Source organism: Phragmites australis, chromosome 22 (genome assembly GCF_958298935.1).
Source record: "Phragmites australis chromosome 22, lpPhrAust1.1, whole genome shotgun sequence".
NCBI classification, from domain to species: Eukaryota; Viridiplantae; Streptophyta; class Magnoliopsida; order Poales; family Poaceae; genus Phragmites; species Phragmites australis.
The window spans coordinates 10,753,904-10,774,078 of record NC_084942.1 but is presented as its reverse complement, the minus strand read 5'-3'; the positions used below and the strand labels follow the sequence as shown (position 1 = coordinate 10,774,078).

Genomic DNA, 20,175 nt, shown 5'->3' with positions numbered 1-20,175 from the left:
GTCTCTCAACGTGACGTGTGCTAACCCACATCTCAAAGCGACAACCTTAGCCACAATTGATTAAATGAAATACAATCCCGGTACAGGGTTATTCTCATTGGAACCCTCAGGAAGATCACCCAAACTACCGCGGGTCCTCATCCTATTGTGACGGTAAGATGAAAGAGAGGTGAAGGTCAAATTCCGACATAGCAAAAATAGCATCAGTCAGATATCACTTGCTTGGATCCATAATATCATATATTGGGAAAATGTATGCAATATGAGAAATGGGGAAATGAAGGCATGCTCGATCCCTATCTACGCGTTTCTTTCTCGAGTGCATCACTCCCCACAATCATCAAGATCACAATCATCACCCTTCGCACTACTTTTTCTTTCTTGCACAAACGGTGCTTGTGTAATATTCCCTACAAGTGATAATTCATATGTCGTTGCCATCGTATTCACTTCCCGTACCATTGCCTTACGGGACAACCCATGTAATCGTCACAAGGGTAGATGACCATAGCTACCATCATATGTGGATGTTCAAACGTTTGTGCTAACGTGTTCACTTCCTGTATATCGCCGTACGGGACACACCAGGCCCCTGCCTCACACTGGTTGAGCCCCCAATATTTACCGCTATCGGGATGCATTGTGCAACATGATTCATAAATGATATCATAAAAAGAACAACACGATGCGGAACAAATAATTTAAGTGCAGCAACAAACGATACGCTACACTTAGGGGCATAGTATAATAAGTTCATATACATTAGCAAGAGGAGGTACGAAAAGAAGCTTTAGTGGGTTATCTTAGTGAAGTTGACACATTTCATTAACCCATGTCCTAAGAATTTTTATGCTACTTCATTAAACCAAGCTTTGGCACCACGCTATGAGGAATTATTCAAATAGTATTCTAATTAATCATTAAGTCAGTCATTTTCTTAATCACAATTATAATGATTAATCAGAATACTATCCCAGTAGTCTCGGCATGTGTTTTGTGCCCAAGATCGAAACACACGCTTTTTCAACATACACCATCAGAACAAAGCTTAATAAAGAGCAAGTAATTAATATTATATTACAAGGTCTTAAGCATTTATAATTTCTGAAAATTTGCAACAAAAGAGAAATAGGAGGAAAATAAATAAATCAACTCCTAGACAAAAGAGAAACTATGCAGCGGAAAGCAAAAGCTATGAACAACAAAAAATAAGTGGAGCCATATGCTCCTAGGCACGAGCCCAAAATAACATCACCCAAGTAGTTGCCTACCCATGCCCACCACCAACGTTGGCAGGCGTGAAGTAGACAAACACTAGCTCCTGCTCGCCAGTAGCACATGAAAGAGTAGCGTGAGTACAAAGGTACTCGCAACACTTCATCCATAATGGGTACATATAAATAACCCGACTCCTGGGATCATGTATTTGGATGTTAGCAAGGAAATGGCCATATGGTTAAGTAAATTTATGCAAAACGCAACTTTGACTCAAGTGTGTAAGCACCTACACCTAACAAACTACACCTTTCTATCCAGAGAGCAATATCATAAAAATAATTGTGACGGAACCAATATAAACATATATGTGAATAGAACCATCCCAGCCACAACCCAACATACTATACCATATCATCCCATATTTGTGACTCTACGACTACTGCAAATGGATAGAAGCACACTCATGAAAAAGAGCGCGACAATTCAAATTGTTTTTACACTCTGCAAGGGGTACTCATTTACCCACAAGACTTGAGGACCATACGGCTTGCGTGACCACACAGGTCCACACGAGGGGGTACTCATATCAACCTTTCCCATGTAAGCTCCGATCGATTGGGACATACGCCTCTAGGTGCGGGGGTCATCTAGAACTACTCCCAAAGCAAACTAGATACCCCTTACAAGCCTATTATGTCGACAACGCCCGAGACATTCAAACCAAGGAATCACAACTACACGAGGTATTTGGCTTATCATTCCCATATGCAACCGGTGGTAAGCACAGAAAGTGTTAAAGCCAACTGCGACAACAGTTGATGCTTAACCGATTCAGGCAGGCCAATGGCATCCAAGACTCCATTCTTGATCCATCCCTAATGCCCGACCAAACCTCGTCCCAACCTCACAACTCATACATCCCAACATCAATATAATTTCCTTTGTGAACAAGTAAGTAAGCCCTAAGCTCGCGAACTGGGGTTGAACCACCGCTCAACCTCTACCAATGAACTATGCATTGCTAAGCATTCTGATTAACATTTGAAGTTAGACGTCAACAATATCATACCGAGGTTACAAGGATAAGGATCAATAACAACATCAAGGTAGAGGTAATGCAATCAACATAGGTTCTACCTATATAAATTGACATTGGACCCTCTAATCATGTAAACAGACATAAAGTATAAATTATCAAATTTTATTCCATATGATCCAAAATAGTAGGTTGAATATGCTTAGATGCTTGCCTTGCTCTTCCGATGCTTACCTGATATTGCCTATGCAGCGCTTACAAAACTTTGGGAGTTTGGTGCCACCTTAGGTCACACAGTATCACACTCCAATCCTTCATTCTCTAAGGAAGAACGCATGCCCTGAACTTATGGGTTAAGCCTAGAACTTTTGGGTTGTTCCAGAGAAGGTTTTTCATGCAGAAAAAATTGTAGATTTGATTTGCGAGCTTCACCAATCCTAAGAGAAGCATATTTGAACTGGCTCAAGGCTTCTAGACCTCACTCACCAACCTAGAATCTCGATTTCCTAGCTCAAACTCATCCAAATTCCTCTTTTGCTGCAAATCATCAAGAACTCGAGGCTCTTTGCAACGAAGCTCCAAAACTTGGATTTCGACCAACTAAAACATGCATTCGAGCTATGGAATCCTAGAGGACTTACCCAAGGTGCTTTGATGAGGCCGGTGACCATCGGTTGAATGAGAAAATAGCGGAAAAGCTCAAGGAAGAGGAAAATGCCGGTGCTCCTTGTCTTCAACCAAGAACACCAAAAGACATCAAAATCGGCTCGAATCCTTCGGGAATGCGTAAACAACTTGGACAGATTGGAAGCTTAGGAGCTAAGGATCGCATTGTTACCACATACGTACCTCGGTTTCGCTAATAGAGGGAGGTATCCGAGGAGAAAGAGAGAGGGAGTTTATGAGGGAAGGAGGGGCAGCAGCTTTGCTGCTCGGGTGGTGTGAGGGGGAGCGTGGGAGAGTGAGGGAGAGAGAGAGGGAGTTGTTGTCCACTTGAGTGGGCCCCACGTGTTAGAGAAACGAGATATTTTAGTTGCAAATTCTATTCTTTCTCTCCCAAAATTCTATCATTTTGTTAACTCAACGAGATCCTCTAGTGCTCCAAACTAAATGTGCTCAAAATTAGACATGATGCTAAGGATGCATGATTATGCTTAGTTACACACTTAGGAGTTTTGGGACATGAAAGTACTTGCAAGACTTACTCATATAGGGCACATATAATAACCCGACTTTAAGGACAATGCATTTGGATTGAGTAGCAAAGAATAGCTACAGGTTAAATGAATTTATATGTAAAAGCAATTCATTGACTCAAGAGTGTGAGGACCTAAAATATCTCAAAAAGTGATATCCTATCATGAGAACGTAAGTGTAACATAACCAACTCAAGAGCGTGCTCTTCTCAACATAGACATACATGACTCACTTCCGTACATACACATTTAACCCAACATTGGAAACTCTACGATTGATGCGGGTGGACATAAGTATGCTCATAACCGAGAGCACGGCAATTCGAATTAATCTTACACCTTGCAGGGGATACATCTTTGCACACACTTGGGTACATCTACTTGGCCCCAGAGACAACCTTTCTCATACCCAGAAATACCCACTTGCGGTTGTCGTTATGGCACCAGGGTTACCACGAGCATGTCCCAGACACCTCTGGCTCCCCACCACCTTGCTTCTTCTAATTCTTTTTCTCTTACGTGTCATAAGGAAACAAGTCAAGTGTTAGCACGGCGTAGGATAATCGACTCATTTGTACATTATTGAATATGTGGAAATACGGAAAGTGCTTAAGCCAACAACAAACAACGGTCTGTGCTTAATCAATGCAAATGACCTATGGCATCCAGGTCCCTCTCTCGACCAGCCCCTAACACGGCCACATCTCATCTCATTTTCACAAGCTCTTCATCCCAACATCATTTTCATTGTGAATAATATTTAAGCCCTATAACTCACGAACGATGGAAAACTGTACCGCTCGACTTCTACCGGTGACCTGTGCCTTCCTAAGCATAACACGCTTGTTTAAGTTGGACCATTATGTGATATCACCCCGGGTTACAAAGGATTAAGAGATAAGAACACCAAGGAAGAATAATGCACCAAATATGATCTATTCCCAAAAGTTGACATTTACTATTTGGTCAAATTAAAACAACAAATGATTCATCAAATTAAAACAACAAATGATCTAAGGTAGAGGTGAAATATGCATAAATGCTTGCTTTGGTGTTCATCTCCACAATTAACAATAACCTCATATTCAATCTCAAGAATTCCCATCACTCTTCGGTTCGTCGATCGCTAAACGAATGAACAACATCGCAATTAACATGGCGAAATGCTCTAAATGCCATGAAACTTAGCGAGGAGGTAGTGTACTGACAAAGATTACAACAAAACAACAATCATTTAATTTGGAGTTGAATTTCTCACATTAATAATGTTTTAGTGAACCTCTATCCAAAACGGTTGGTTGCTGTTTTGGTGCTTTAATAACCGTGCAAGTGGATGAACCAAAATATTCATGGCATGCTTAACATACTAACAAACATATTTCATGGCATACTTAACATTGTAACAAACTTTTTTTCTGTGTATAATATCATACAACATAATTTTGAGAGTTGGTCCTATCTCGTTTACCAATATATTAATTTCTGTGGAAATTATTCAAGTTAACAATGTGGAAACAAACATATGCTAGAAAAGTGAGTGAAACAACTATTTTAGGAAGGCCACTATTTTTAGACATCCCAAGAATGAATGGTGCATTCAACAATTTACAGCACATTTAATTCATTACAGAATTTAATTGGCAATATACATGCGCCATAGTATTTTTATGCAGTAGGGTATGATCATAAAAGAATAAGTGGTTTAATATTTGTTAGAGCAACATTCAATTTACTATGCATTTTACAAGTTTCTGCTGAATTAACAATACAACAATAACTCATTTTCGGATTTTCTCTCTTAACCGAATAAACAAATACTCAGGACTTTTTCACCAAGATATACCTAGCCGCAGCGACTGAAATGTGAGGCCGGCTGCTTGACCAGGTCACAAATGATCCGAGCTCCACTGCACAGAGGAGTCATGGTGGCCAGCCATGGTGTGCTCCCAGCAATTCCGGCCATGAGCGGTCTTGGTTTCGGTAGCAATAGGTTGGCCGCTCCATGAGGAACCCCTTCGAGGGCTCCTTGTCCAGCGGCACTCTCCGGAGCCTGGCCGGCAGCGTGTACTTGGTGCGGCGGCACTTGGAGTCCCGCAGTGAGCTGCGCCGGACTTGGGTCAACGCCAAAGTGGCGCGCATGTTGGCTTCAGGAGATCGTGGCAGAGCTCGCTGCGGTCAGAGCATGGCTGGAGATGGTCGGGGTCACAGTTGGCGATGGGGCTCCTCACGACGGCGCTTGAATGGTGTTGACGGCTCCTGGGACAGCATATGCATGTTCACCTGGGCCATAGAGAGATGTGCGCTACTTGTGTTTTGTCTGGTTGAGAGAGAGAGTGAGCACGAGAGAGATAAGGAGCTGCTGCTGCTATCTGCATGCTCGGTGGGTGCTCAGCTGAGTGAACGGGAGACAGAGTAGAGGGTGAGAGGTCATGGGAGGCATCATATCTTGCCTCGATCTCGCTCAATCCTCGGTGCATGCAGAAACTGATTGGATGGTTGGAACGCTTGGAAGCTTGGGATTGCAATGGTGTAACATGCAGAACTTGGGGCGGCTACTGGGCTCAAGGTTCTGGCGCCCATGGTTGCCAAGGTGAGGAGGGAGCTGAGCTTGCACAAGAAGACGAGACAGATAGAGAGGGAAGTGGGGATCATTTTCCAACTTTAGTGAATAGATAAGGGTGTAACACCTTGAGGACCACCACAAGCTCGGAGTGCTACTGAAACCGACCTATAAGCTCGCCGAACCATAAAAATGGCAGCACATCTAAAGTAAATTAGTGTTTAACTTACACATCATCAGAGAGATATAGATAAAAACATCACACTAACTGGATATCAAGCAACCTAGCAAAGAGGGACATGCCTCTAACATACTAACACACCACGACGATACATTTATTCCCCAAAATTGACTAAAGGATGAGAAATCGACCTCATAACATAGCTAAACAAAAGACAGTGGTAAGCGTGTAAAGGACAGGCTGCTACCCATCCCATTGCTTGTCTGCTCAAGGCAAACCTGGGGAGAGATAAAATAGTGACATGGAAATCTCGGCAAATAAACTACTATAACAAGCTATTTAAACTATAAGTTGATTAAGAAACATCTTAAACATATCTCGGTTCCATTACCATTACGATCATCATGTTAACCTAGAGCTAAACACAACATCACCTACTCAAGTATCACGCTAAAGCATTTCATGATTCAAAAAGAGGCATGAGTAATTTTGATAGACTTCATGTTGCAATTACCTAAAACTTCTCCTATGATGAAAAATGTGGGTATCAATACCATCATAATTATAAAGCATATCTTGAATAACATTTAGCCACAACATGACCTACATTAAAGTCATCCTTAGACCATAAGAACAGCTCCACAAGGTTAAATAACATTTAGCCACATATCTTGAATGAAAATAAAATTACTCAAATAGACTACCTGCAACCCCTCATCAACATATAGTTTACTTCTGAACAACAATAAATAACTTTCTTACGTATGAAGAAAAGCATCCATGTAATTAAAGTAAGTACCACCAAATGAATGCATATGTCATGATCTTCCTCACCCTTACCCATTCTTGGGTAACATAAGGCGTTGTACTAGTATGGCCGCGGTCATAAGATGACGACGAAACTTCTAATGCATGAGATGCATATATATACAATATACAATATATATATATATATATATATATATATATATATATATGTGTGTGTGTGTGTGTGTGTGTGTGTGTGTGTGTACATATATACATAAATAAAAGCATAACTTCCAAAATAAAATACTTCTATGAGAATGCGTATAGATACACATGCTATGCTGTTTCTCACCCTTACTCCTTCTCGAGTAACGTAAGGGTGTACACCATACCTCTTCTCGGGTAACATATTGTATTGTACCGGTATGGTTGCGGCCATAAAACGATGACAAAACTTCAAATCCATGAGATTCATATACATGACATGCTTCATACATAGGTAACAATATAACTTCCAACATTGCACACTATAATAAATGAATAAATTTAAAGCAACAAATCTTGCTTCTTGCACTTCATAAGTTAAGACCAAGTAAACTTCCGAAAAGTAAACAATAGGGTAACAAGCTCATAATCTGTTCATCAGATTAGTTGTATGCATTGAAATTAAAAAAGATGAGGCAACCAAATGGCAGGTTAAAGTGTAGCTATCCACTACATTCACTTGCTAAATCAAAACATTAAAGAACATCATTTAACATAGTAATCATACTATAACAGAAAGAATCGCATCATCTTTCATTTATTAGGATCCTTGTGTGTGTACTAATTTAAAGGTAGAGGTATTAAAATAAAAATTTATAGTTATATCAACCATCGATATGTTTACTTGTCTAATTACCGAAGACGGTGAACGAAATACGCCTAGAAAAAGACTTTTTCCCATAAGTAAAAAAAAAGAACTTAAGCACTGCCACCTGATTCAACAGTAGTAATGCCATACTTAAAACCACTGTCAAAATAAGAAAAATAAATAACATAAGATGCTCCTACGGACACTTGCATTGCTACCCAAAAACAACCCTCTCGACATACATCAGTTACTAGGAGCACTGCTACTTGTGAATTTCATCTCTATTTTTCTACCGAAGCTATGAGGATAAATAAATAGATTTTCACCATCTAAAGGAGAAGATCTACAAATTTTGGTAGTCTTCACTTAATTTAATTCCCCCATATTAAGTGCCTAAAACAAGCTACAAAAGTGTTGTCTTGAAATCTGGCAAAGTTCAGAATGCCATCTTCAGTAAGTGATATCTCCTAAACCACATGGGCAAAAATGATGAATAAAAACTCTATGGAAAGCTAGAAACATTATCTACAACCTTTGTTATTATCACAATTCAAGTAAAAGCCTTTAAGTTCACCAAAACAGGCCCCTAAACTGATTTCTTACAAAAAAATCGATTACTGCACAGCAAAGAACTACTAACGACGACTAGGCTCAAACCACTGGGCCAAAAATTCTTCAACTATTATAGAAGCTAGGCCTCCACGTTATCTACAACTTTCTAATTTACAGGTTCTATGGGAAAAAATCGCTAAGGTCGCTGAAACGAGTGTCGAAACTGCACTACAGATTCAGCAACTTAAATCCTCACCGGTAGAAGGGCGCCCGACCAGATCAGCCACAAACCAATCTAGAGACAGCAGCAGTTGAATCTGAATTATTACCTATTATATACAGCAAGAATCAGGATGGTTTTGCCCCCTCTTTCCTGCTCACAACCTCCTCCTCTCGGTCTTGCAACTCACTAGCATCAGCTACTCCACCGGTCACCACCTGCAGTAGGACCTCCACTGAGATTTACCCCAAATTACTCGCCCTAAACCAATCTCTAATGGTGGATCGGTAGGGGGAAAATCGACTGTATACATTACCTAGAGCAACACAGAAAGATCAAGTGACCTTTCCTTCTTCCTCTTCCTCGTCTCCTTTTCTTCCCTGCCTTTCTTCTGCATCTTCCTTTTCTTCTCCTTCTCTCTTGTCATGCTGCTGGCCTCCAACCTCCTCCCTTACAGCAGTAGCAGCAGGGACCACAGGAGGTAGGGCGTAGGGGAGGGGCAGCCGCAGGGAAACCAGATCCTCTGACTTCACAATCCAGTAAAGTCAGGTGACTTCAGATTGACACTGGCCATTGGATCAGAGGCAAACGGATAAGATATGGTGGTATAGTATTGCTACAATCTCACATTACAGTAAATGAAGCTAGAGGCACTGTAGCTTCTCTCTAAAGTTAGAGGATTTGAATCCAGTCGCAGGAGGGAGGACGACAAGGAATAGATAGGGGCGCTTGGGAGGAGCAATGAAGGTTGGGGGAATCTGCTGAACTGCTGGTTTGCAAGAGAAGGAAGCAGCGGCCAATGGATAAGGTGTCCCCTTTTTCTTTCTTTCTTTTATGTCTCAATTATCTTGACCGCCCAAAGTTCAATTGCTTGTATTTCATGGATCCAGTTTCCAATACATCAAATGAGTTGACAAAGGTTTTCACGATCTCTACGCATCCGTGGACTCGGATAGTCCATCAAAGCTATGGATCTAAAAGTCAAATTTTGCCCAAACTACTCTCCGCGTCCCATAGATCATAGAAGCAAATTGGGAAATACGTCCCGGATGAACAGTACCCATGTGATTATAAATTTTTCCTGCCCTCTTTCTCTATTGAGACAGTGGGGATGCCGTGCTCCAAAATTCATGAAACTTTTTTATCAGGTCCTATAATTCATGGTGAATACATTTAAAAAAGATTCACCTTAATATCCCTTGTAGATTTCAAGCTAAAATTCTCCAAAGAGGGCTAGTTTAAGAAATTCTAGCAATTTTTGGCCTCAAAGAATTTCCAAAAATCTGGGGAAAATATCTAATATTCCTCCCATGTGGTGTAATAATTTGTAAAATTATTTCTAACTCTATGTTATTTGGTGAAAAAGTGAGCTCCGTTGTAATGCTCCATTTAATGCAATCATTTCATGTGATATTCTTCTTTTAATTTAATTTGAATTCAAATAAATTCAAACATACCCAAAATTCATCCAAATGCTCATGAATGCTTATGAAAATCTTGTGAGTATGAATGTGCACAATATGCGATGTGACAATCTTGCACCTAGTATCCTTCGGTACAGGGGGAGGAGCGCATACAGAGGATGTTCTATTTGATATGGTGGATGTGCCGTACCAGTATAATGCCATCTACGGGAGAGGAACGCTGTCCAAATTTGACACGGTAGTACATCATGGTTACTTGTGTATGAAGATGCTCGGCCCAGAGGGTGTCATCTTTGTCTGGGGGATCAGGTCACCATGGTTACCTATGCCTAAAGGATGGAGCATGGACATGCCTCGGGTCAACGGAAGGTGCATATGTTGTCTGGAGTAGATGTGGAGGAGCAAGAGAACACACTGCCAAAGGCCAAACCCGAAGGTAACATCAAGAGGGCCCTGTTACGCCCCTTCAATGAAGACAAGTGCATATATTTAGGCATTGAATTGCCACTTGAGCAAGAGATGAAGCTATTGGCTACCTTCGAGCTAACAAGGAAATTTTTGCCTGGTCACCTCAGGACCTTTCGGGAGTGCCGAGGGAGCTGATAGAACATCGCCTAAATGTGCCTCCGGAAGTAAAACCTCAGAAGGAGAAGCTTCGAAAGATATCTACTGATCGCCAAGAGGCCATTGGGGAAGAAGTCAAAAAGCTCCTTGCAGTAGGAGTGATTCACGAGGTCATACACTCAGAGTGGTTGGCGAACCCGGTGCTAGTGAAGAAGAGCAACAGCAAGTGGTGCATGTGTGTAGACTTCACTGGTTTGAACAAGGCATGCCCAAAGGATGACTTCCCACTGGCCAGGATAGACCAATTGGTCGATGCCACTGTGGATTGGAACTGATGAGCTTCATCGACTTATATTCTGGATACCATCAAGTCTGGATGGACGAAGAGGACGAGGCAAAGACAAGCTTCATCACGCCTTTGGGGACCTATTGTTATGTCCGGATGCCGTTCGATCTATGCAATGCTGGGTCCACCTTCACAAGGCTAGTAAGCAAGGTCCTTCACACCCAGCTCGACCACAATGCAGCCGCATATGTTGATGATATCGTGGTCTGAAGCCAGTGCGAGGGAGACCATGGTGACGACTTGGAGAAAACATTTTCCAATCTTCGGAAGGCAGGACTACGGCTGAACCCGGAAAAATGTGTTTGGTATCCGCTCGGGCCAACTAATGGGATGTTTGGTGTCTCGGAGAGGCATTGCAGTGAATCCGGAAAAATATGAGCCATCATTGATATGAAGCCACCGAGATCAATCAAGGACACACGGTATTTAGTCCAAAGAGGTTACTCACTGAACCATTTCATCATTGATCTTTGGAGAAGAGCATGCCCTTTCTTTTGTCCTCCAAGGGTCGGACCCCTTCAGGTGGATGGACGAGCAACAGGTAGCCTTTGAAGCCCTGAACAGCCACCTGTTGAAACTAACCATGCTGGCTAGCCCAGAGCATGGTAGAGAATTGTTGTTGTATGTTGTTGTTGCCTCACCTTCGGTGGTCAGCGCCGTTTTACTGCAGAAAAAGAAAACTGAGGGGACCCTTCGATAGGTACCGGCCTACTTCATCTCTAAGGTGCTGAGCGGCGCGAAGGAGAGGTACTCTAAGCTCGAGAAGATGGCCTATGCTATAGTCATTGCGTCTAGGAAACTGAAACACTACTTCACAGCTCACCCAATCACAGTCCTGACCTCATACCCTCTGAAGGAAGTCTTTGTGAACCGTGAGGCCACCAGACGCATTAGCATGTGGGCCGCCGAGCTTTCCCCATCATGTGTCACCTTTGTGGCCTGTATAACCATAAAATCGCAAGCATTGGGAAATTTCATCACCGAATGGACTCACAGAGCAAAAGAATTGAAGGAATCATAGTCTGACCAGATATGAACCATACACACTGATGGAGACTGAGGACTCTCTGGCACAGGCACAGCGGCCGTGATCACATCACCTGGCAGGTTGAAGCTATTCTATGCAGCCAAGCTTTGATTCAATGCTACAAACAACATCACTGAGTACGAGGCTATGCTGCTGGGCCTTCATGTGACGGCCCTATGAGCAAAGCATGCAGTGGGGAAGGCAGATTTGTAGCTCGTGGCATGCCAAGTGGACAAGACCTATCAGGCGAAGAACCTAGAGCTGGCTAAGTACTTCCAATTGGTGGTCAAGATGCAAAAGCACTTCTCGGGTTTTGTTATGAAGTCCATAACAAGGTGGGGGGAACCAAAAGGCAGATGTCCGGGTGAAGGCTGCAGCGCAGGGTAACCCCTTACCCTCTGAAGTATTCTTCATGGTCCTCAAAGCTCCAGTAGCAAGAAAGGACAAAGCATTGACCAGTATTGCTGTGATAATAGAGCAAGATTGGCGAGAACCCCTGTTGGCATATCTGCAAGAGCAGACATTACCTGAAGTTGATGTAGCAACAAAGAGGATCTCCTATTGGGCCCAAAGCTTGATTACCGATGGAAGACTCTACAAGGGGGGAGTGTGCGCACCCTTGCTCCGGTGTGTGTCGAAGGGCGAAAACGCAGAGCTGCTCAGAGAAGGCGCAGAGTTGTATCAAATACATCATGGGTTGTGCGGATCTCACGCAGGTCCAAGGGCCCTCATGGAGAAGGCATTTCGGCAAGGCTCCTATTGGCCCACGGTAGCTTCAAACGCGAAGATGCTGGTTCGGTCAAGCTCGGGGTGCCAATGGATGCGAATGCAGTCACACATTAAGCAATATGCTATGCAACACATCCCCCTAGTATGGTCGTTATCACGTTGGGGAATTGACATAATTGGCCCTTTCCCTTGAGCATCGGGAGACCTTCGGTATGTGGTGGTGGCGGTAGACTACCTCTCCAAGTGACCCAAAGCCGCTCCTCTTTCCCGGAACACGGCAAAGAACATTTAATGCTTCTTTTGGAAAAACATTGTGTGCTGATTCGGAGTCCCTCGAGAAGTGACCCTTGACAACCGGACGCAGTTTGACTCCACACTATTCAGACATTTCTACGAAGGCTTGGGAGTGAAGATGTGCTTCACGTTAGTTGGCCATCCACAATCCAATGGGGTGGTCGAAAGGGCCAATTAGGTATCTCAACAGTGGTGGCCAAGTGGGTGGTAGGTCTACCAAGGGCAAATGGGTGGAAGAGTTTCCTAAGGTTCTGTTGTCCCTCCGCAAAACAGTCACTCGGCCTACGGGATTCACACCATTTTGGCTATTGTTTGGAGACGAGGTGGTGACTATGGACGAGGCTAGGGTTAAGTCTTTGGGAGTCTTGATTGATAAGGACATACTTTCCACGGATACACGCATTCCTCCTACCACACAATACGCTGAACAGGTGATACAAGGACCAATAACGCGAGCACGAGCACGCCAACTTAATCATCAGGTGAACTTGTTACTAGGGCTGCCCACAAATCTTTACAAGAATGGATTACTATTTAACTATTATCATGATTTTATTGTCCTTAGGAACCAGGGAGAAGAACCACACAAGCCCAAGTATATAAGTGGAGGTGAGTTCAATTCGGATTCGGCCCTCCTGACAGCAGCAAATGATAAAGGCCATAATTATTGATTCCGAAGGATTCTCGGGGCCCATGAGTACTTGATGGAAAGATAATTTTGTCTACTTTTAGATGGATCCGGCTTCATCTCAAAATTCCTCCTGAGCTATCCGGAATCGTTAAAGAGAGTCGCATCTATTTTCCAGTCCGAATCAAACTTGGGCCTTGTATTAGAGTCCAATTCGGCTTCCTGTGTTTTGGCCAAAACTTCTTCTCTTCTATCTCATAAATAGATAGCCGCACCCTCTTCTAGGGTTTGGTTTTTGATAGAATAGATCTAGCTTTTGCTACTTCGCCTTGTAAACGCGCGTGTCGGCTAGACCGCCCGATCACTTCTTTTCGGAACCCCACCACTTCTGTTTTCAGATTGTGCTCTTCATCTATATTCGCAATTAAGTTGCTTGTTCATCATCTTGTTCTTGCTCGTTCTTCGATTGCTTGCAGGAACAAATACCCTCATGGTTAGGTTGATCGTGCTCCGAAAGATCACGAACAATTTCTGGAGTTGGTGTATCGATCGCTAAGGCGCAGCAGCGTTCTTGGACAGTGTAGTCGGATCGTCAACGTCTATTCCACCTAAATCGACATCTACCCCTCTCATCGAAAGTTCGGGACCAGCACATCTATCTAGTGGTATCAGATTTCAGGTTGATCGATGAGAGACTTCTAGTTTTTCTTTTTGCTTTACCTATAGTCCACAAAAACCAAAACAAAAATAGTAGATTAGTTTTTTTCCCCATGTTCCAAAACACGTTAGTAGATTAGTTTTTCCCCATGTTCCAAAAAATAGTAGATCTAGTACGGTCTAGCCTAGGACCAGCACGGTACCGTCGTTGAACAATTATTCAACTTGTTTTGACTTACGTGGTTCTAGTTTTTCCTTGCTACACTTTCAGCCTACCTAGAGCTCCACAAATACAACTACTACTTCACAAGAACTAGAGACTGCAGCATCGATACAACCATTCGCTGGAGGTTATTCCTATCTTTTTGGCTGCTATCACCTCCTGTTTAGCTGGTAAGAATAAGTAAGAGCTTGGTTGAACAGGTTGAGAGTGAGAGAATTGACATACCCACATTCGAGTAGTTCATAGGGCATATTCTTGTGATTTTATTGCTTTGCTGTTTTTGTGGTTTTTCACTAGCAATGGCAGGATCTCCGAAGAATGCTACGCCACCACATTCTCCTCGTACCAGGGGCATCATACAACACTTTAAACGCCAAGTTAGACTGCACACTGAAGGTCTGAATGAGGATGTGCAAGTGACCAATGAACAACTTGGTCAGTTGGAGGCCGCTCAAATTGACAAAAACAGCAACCTTGGAGACTTCTGTTGGAGAGATCAACACCTCTCTCGCGGGGATTTTGCAGCGCCTAGAAGAGATGGGTCGTGCCCCTCTAGTGGCTGACACCATTGCGGCCACTAATGGCAACCTTCGCAATAACAACGGTGATTTGCGCAGCGAGGTAGCAGCAAACAACGACAACTATGCCGTTGACTCCGAGCTTGATGATGTGGATGCACGTGATCGACGTCGATTACGTTTCAATCGCATCAGCATGGGTCCTATACTCCCATTGATGAGGACATCCCTTCCATTGATGCAACCATGCCTATTGCACAGCAGGGACCAATGACTCGAGCTCGAGCACGCTGAATCAATTATCAGGTAAAGTCATTCCTTGCTGTCTAAACAAGTTCCTCTCCGAATGGGGTACTACTAAAGCCTTGTGATGATTTTCTTATGCTTAGAAACTTGGGAGACGAACCAGCTGGACACAAGAGTAACCAAGGTAACCATCAGGTGGATGCTAGTGTAAACAAGAAGATGATCGGACCAAACGTCCAGACTGCATGTTCGGACCTCCAGGCATCACCATTTTGATTTGTCCATAATTCTCTGCTCCGGAAGGTGATTGGGGCCCATGAGCACTTGTTCGAAAGATCTCATCATCTACTTTCATATGGATCCAACACCAGCATCAGATTCCATTAGAGCTGCTCAGAATCGGCGAAAGAACATTCGGACCTCCAGCCATGGGCATTGGTCCTTGTATCCCATAGAGCCCACTAGGGGCCCATTCTAAGTTAGGGTTTCTCCCTCCCACGCCTTCTGGCTGCCTCCTATGTATAAATAGCACCAACAGCCACCAGGAAGAAGGTTGGGTTTTATTTAGATGCAAGATAGCTTCAGCTTCTTCCTTGTAAACGCGTGTGTCGGCTAGACCACCTGTTTTACTCGATTCAGAACCCCAACTTCATGTGTATCGATTTCATCCTTGGCAAGGTTTGTGCACTGTTTGCTTGTCAACTTGTTCTTGCTTGTTCTTCGATTTGCTAGCGGGTTCAAGGTTGTTCTTGGCACGGTAAGAACAGCAACAAATCGGAGTCGGTGTAACTGTCACTAAGGCGCAGCGCCCCTGTTGGTCGTTGTAGTCGGGCAGCACAACGTCGAATCCACCCCAAATCGAGTTATCCCCTCTCACCGAAAGGTCAGAACCAGCCCCTGCCTATCATGTGGTAATCAGAGCAAGGTTAATCAGTGAGAGTTTTACCCATTCTTTACTTTAACTACAGTCCAAAAATCCCAAAAATAGGTTAGAACCGAAATCTCGAAAACAAATTTTAGCCTTTGCTATTCTTCTTAGTTCTTGCTTGGTTTGAATCCTGAAATTCAAGACATTTTAGCTTACTAGGAATACAATTCTATCACTCGATTATTTCATCTTGCTTGTAAGGTTGAAAGAGAAGTGCTGGGACGTCGCAGCAGTGCTAGGACTAATATTTCTGCAGGTCGAGCAAGTTCACGGCAGCCGCGCATAAGTGCTGTTCCAAGCAGCTATGCTTCTGCGCCTTCTCCTACCAACAGCAAGCCATGCTCTTCTACAACCAATTCTGCCTCTCGGGCAATCGAGGCTACAAAGAGTGCTGCACCAACACCAACAAAGAGTGCTTCTTCTGTTGCATCTACAGGGCGAACGAGGGATATTCAATGTGATCAATGCAAGGGTTTTGGACATGTGAAGAGGGAATGTCCAAGCAAGCGTGTCTTGATTGTGCGGGATGATGGTGAGTTTTCTTCTGCTAGTGATTTGGATAAAGATACATATGCTATGCTTGCAGGTGACCATGCAGGGAGTGGAGATGATCATGATCAAGACGAAGAGCACATTGGTGCTGAAGATAAGGACCGCTATGAGAGCCTCATTGTGCAGCGTGTGTTGAGTGCACAAATGGAGAAGGCGGAACAGAATCAGCGACATACTTTGTTTCACACTAAGTGTGTGATCAAGGAACATTCATGTCGCATCATCATTGATGGGGGAAGCTGCAACAATTTAGCAAGCTCTGAGATGGTTAAAAAAGATTGCATTGAACACAAAACCGCACCCGTAGCCATATTACATTCAATGGTTCAACAATAGCGGCAAGGTAAAGGTAACACGGTTGGTGAGAGCACACTTTGCTATTGGTTTGTATCATGATTCTATTGACTGCGACGTTGTGCCTATAGCATGTTCTATGTTATTAGGTAGGCCCTGGCAATATGATAAAGATTCTTTGCATCATGGTAGAACTAATCAATATTCTTTCATGCATAAAGAAAAGAAAATTGTATTACATCCTATGTCTCCTAGTGCTATTTTAAAGGATGAAGTTGCTAGAGCTAGTAAAGAAACAATCAAAAGCATGCTAAGAGTGATAGTCAGATTGTAGCAAAGGAATTTGAGCAACATAAAATGGGAAAGCCTAAATCTGTTCATGAGAAGAAAAATGAGATTAAATTGAAAGGTGCTTGTTTTCTTGCTACCAAGTCTGATATGAATGAATTGGATGCTAGTACTTCTGTTTGCTATGCATTAGTTTGCAAAGAAGCTTTTGTTTTCACTTGAGGATATATCTTCTTCTTTGCCTCTTGCTGTTGCTAATCTTTTGCAGGAGTACACTGACGTCTTTCCAAAGGAAGTGCCATCGGGGCTGCCACCAATCCGTGGGATTGAGCATCAAATTGACCTCATTCCCGGGCCTCCTTACCGAATCATGTGCCGTATAGAACCAATCCGGAAGAAACAAAGGTGATACAACGCCAAGTGCAAGAACTGCTTGATAAAGGGTATGTGCGTGAGTCTCTTAGTCCTTGTGCTGTTCCGGTCCTTTTAGTGCCTAAGAAAGATGGAACATGGCGCATGTGTGTGGATTGTAGAGCGGTTAATAACATTACCATCAGATATCATCATCCTATACCTAGGTTAAATGATATCCTTGATGAATTAAGTGGTTCTGTTGTGTTTTCAAATATTGATTTGCGTAGTGGATACCACCAGATTCGCATGAAGTTAGGAGATGAATAGAAAACAGCGTTTAAAACTAAGTTTAGACTATATGAGTGGTTAGTAATGCCGTTTGGTTTAACTAATGCTCCTAGCACATTCATGAGATTAATGAACGAGGTTTTGCGCACTTTCAATGGTAAATTCGTGGTGGTATATTTTGATGACATTCTGATATATATCAGATCATTAGAAGAACATCTTGGCCATTTACATGCTGTTTTTGATGGTTTATGTGTTGCACGCTTATTTGGTAACCTTGAGAAGTGCATCTTTTGCACGGATCGAGTCTCTTTTCTGGGCTATGTTGTTACTCCACAGGGAATTGAAGTTGATCAAGGCAAGGTTGAAGCGATACACAATTGGCCGATTCCTACAACGGTCACACAAGTGCGAAGTTTTTTAGGACTTGATGGATTCTATCGCCACTTTGTGAAGGATTTCAGCACCATCGCTGCATCATTGAATGAGCTCACTAAAAAGGGTGTACCGTTTGCTTGGAGCGATGCACAGGAGAACGCCTTCAACACGTTGAAAGATAAGTTAACACATGCATCACTACTCTAACTTCCAAATTTTTCAAAGACTTTCGAACTAGAATGTGATGATAGTGGAATTGGTTTGGGTGGCGTGTTGTTACAAGAAGGAAAACCTGTTGCATATTTTAGTGAGAAGTTGAGTGGGCCTAGTTTGAACTATTCTACTTATGATAAGGAATTATATGCTCTAGTTCGAACTTTAGAGACATGGCAATATTATTTATAGCCCAAAGAATTTGTCATACACTCTGATCACGAATTTTTAAAGCATATTCGCAGTCAAGGAAAATTGAACCGTAGACATGCGAAGTGGGTTGAGTTCATTGAGTCTTTTCCTTATATCATAAAACACAAAAAGGGAAAGGAGAATGTTATTACTGATGCTTTATCTAGGCGATATGCTATGCTTTCACAACTTGACTTCAAATTTTTTGGATTAGAAACGATTAAAGAGCGATATGAGCATGATGCTGATTTTAAGGATGTGTTGCTGAATTGTAAAGATGGAAAAACGTGGAATAAATTTGTCATCAGTGATGGTTTTGTGTTTAAAGCTAACAAGCTATGCAATCCAGCTGGCTCTGTTCGTTTGTAGTTGTTATAGTAACTCTCATGAAATCCACATGTTTTGGACGCGTTTTCAGGCTCGTTTCAGACCAAATTAACAACAGAGCGAAATCAATTGGAACAATCTCCAACATGACCTATGACACCTGGGAGGACCATCCATTACGTTCTTGGCGCATTTCGCTCCAGTTATAACTTTCGTGAAATCCACCTGTTCTGGACATGTTTTAGGGCCCATTACGGAATAAATTAATACCGTAGTGAAATAAACCGGAACAAGCTACAACATGACCTACCACACCTGAGAGGACCATCAGGTACATTATTAGCGCATTTTCATTCGGTAATCACTTTCGTGAAATCCACTATTTTGGACCCGTTTTGTGTCCATTTCGTACATAATGAACCACAGAGAGAAATCAACTGGAACAAGCTCCATAATAACCAACAACACATGGGAGGACCATCTGGTTTGTTGTTGGCTCATTTCACTTCGGTCGTAACTTTGATGCAATCCACACGATCTAGAGCTGTTTTCGGCCCTGTTTCATACCAAATTATGACCGAAGCGAAATTAACTGGAACAAGCTACAACGTGACCTACGACACCTGGGAGGACCATCCAGTACATTCTTTGCGTGTTTCACTACGGACATTACTTTCGTGAAATCCACCTATTTTGGACTAGTTTTTGACTCTGTTTTGGACCAAATTAACAATAGAGCGAAATCTACTGGAGCATGCTGCAACATGACCTACACCTATGAAATCTCCTGGAACATGCTCCAACATGACCCACCACACCTAGCAGGATCATCCATTACATTCTTGGAGCGTTTCACTCCGGTCATTACTTTCATGAAATCCACCCATTATGGACCAGTTTTTTGATCCGTTTCGGACCAAATTAAAACCGGAGCAAAATAAATTGGAACAAGCTCCAATGTGACCTACAACACCTGGTAGAATCGTCTGGTACGTTCATAGCACGTTTCTCTCTAGTGATAAATCTCGTGGAATCGACACAGTTTGGACGCATTTTTGGGATTGTTTCAAACCAAATTAACAATAGAGAGAAATCAACTGGAACAAGCTCTAACATGACCTATGACACATGGAAGGACCATC

The 20,175-nt window shown here is 42.7% G+C and overlaps 1 long non-coding RNA gene across 4 annotated transcripts; it reads right to left on the bottom strand.

The window, feature by feature from the left end:
- Nucleotides 1-1,176: 1,176 nt before the first annotated feature.
- Nucleotides 1,177-9,394, bottom strand: LOC133905477 (uncharacterized). 4 transcript variants are annotated; one of them, XR_009907625.1, is made up of 3 exons: nucleotides 8,880-9,394; nucleotides 8,673-8,781; nucleotides 1,177-1,412 (listed from the first exon to the last, which is right to left on the bottom strand). It is a non-coding gene; the product is annotated as an uncharacterized LOC133905477 (long non-coding RNA). The 4 variants fall into 4 exon arrangements; XR_009907623.1 differs by lacking the exon at nucleotides 1,177-1,412 and adding an exon at nucleotides 2,532-3,964; XR_009907624.1 differs by lacking the exon at nucleotides 1,177-1,412 and adding an exon at nucleotides 5,131-6,178.
- Nucleotides 9,395-20,175: the final 10,781 nt, after the last annotated feature.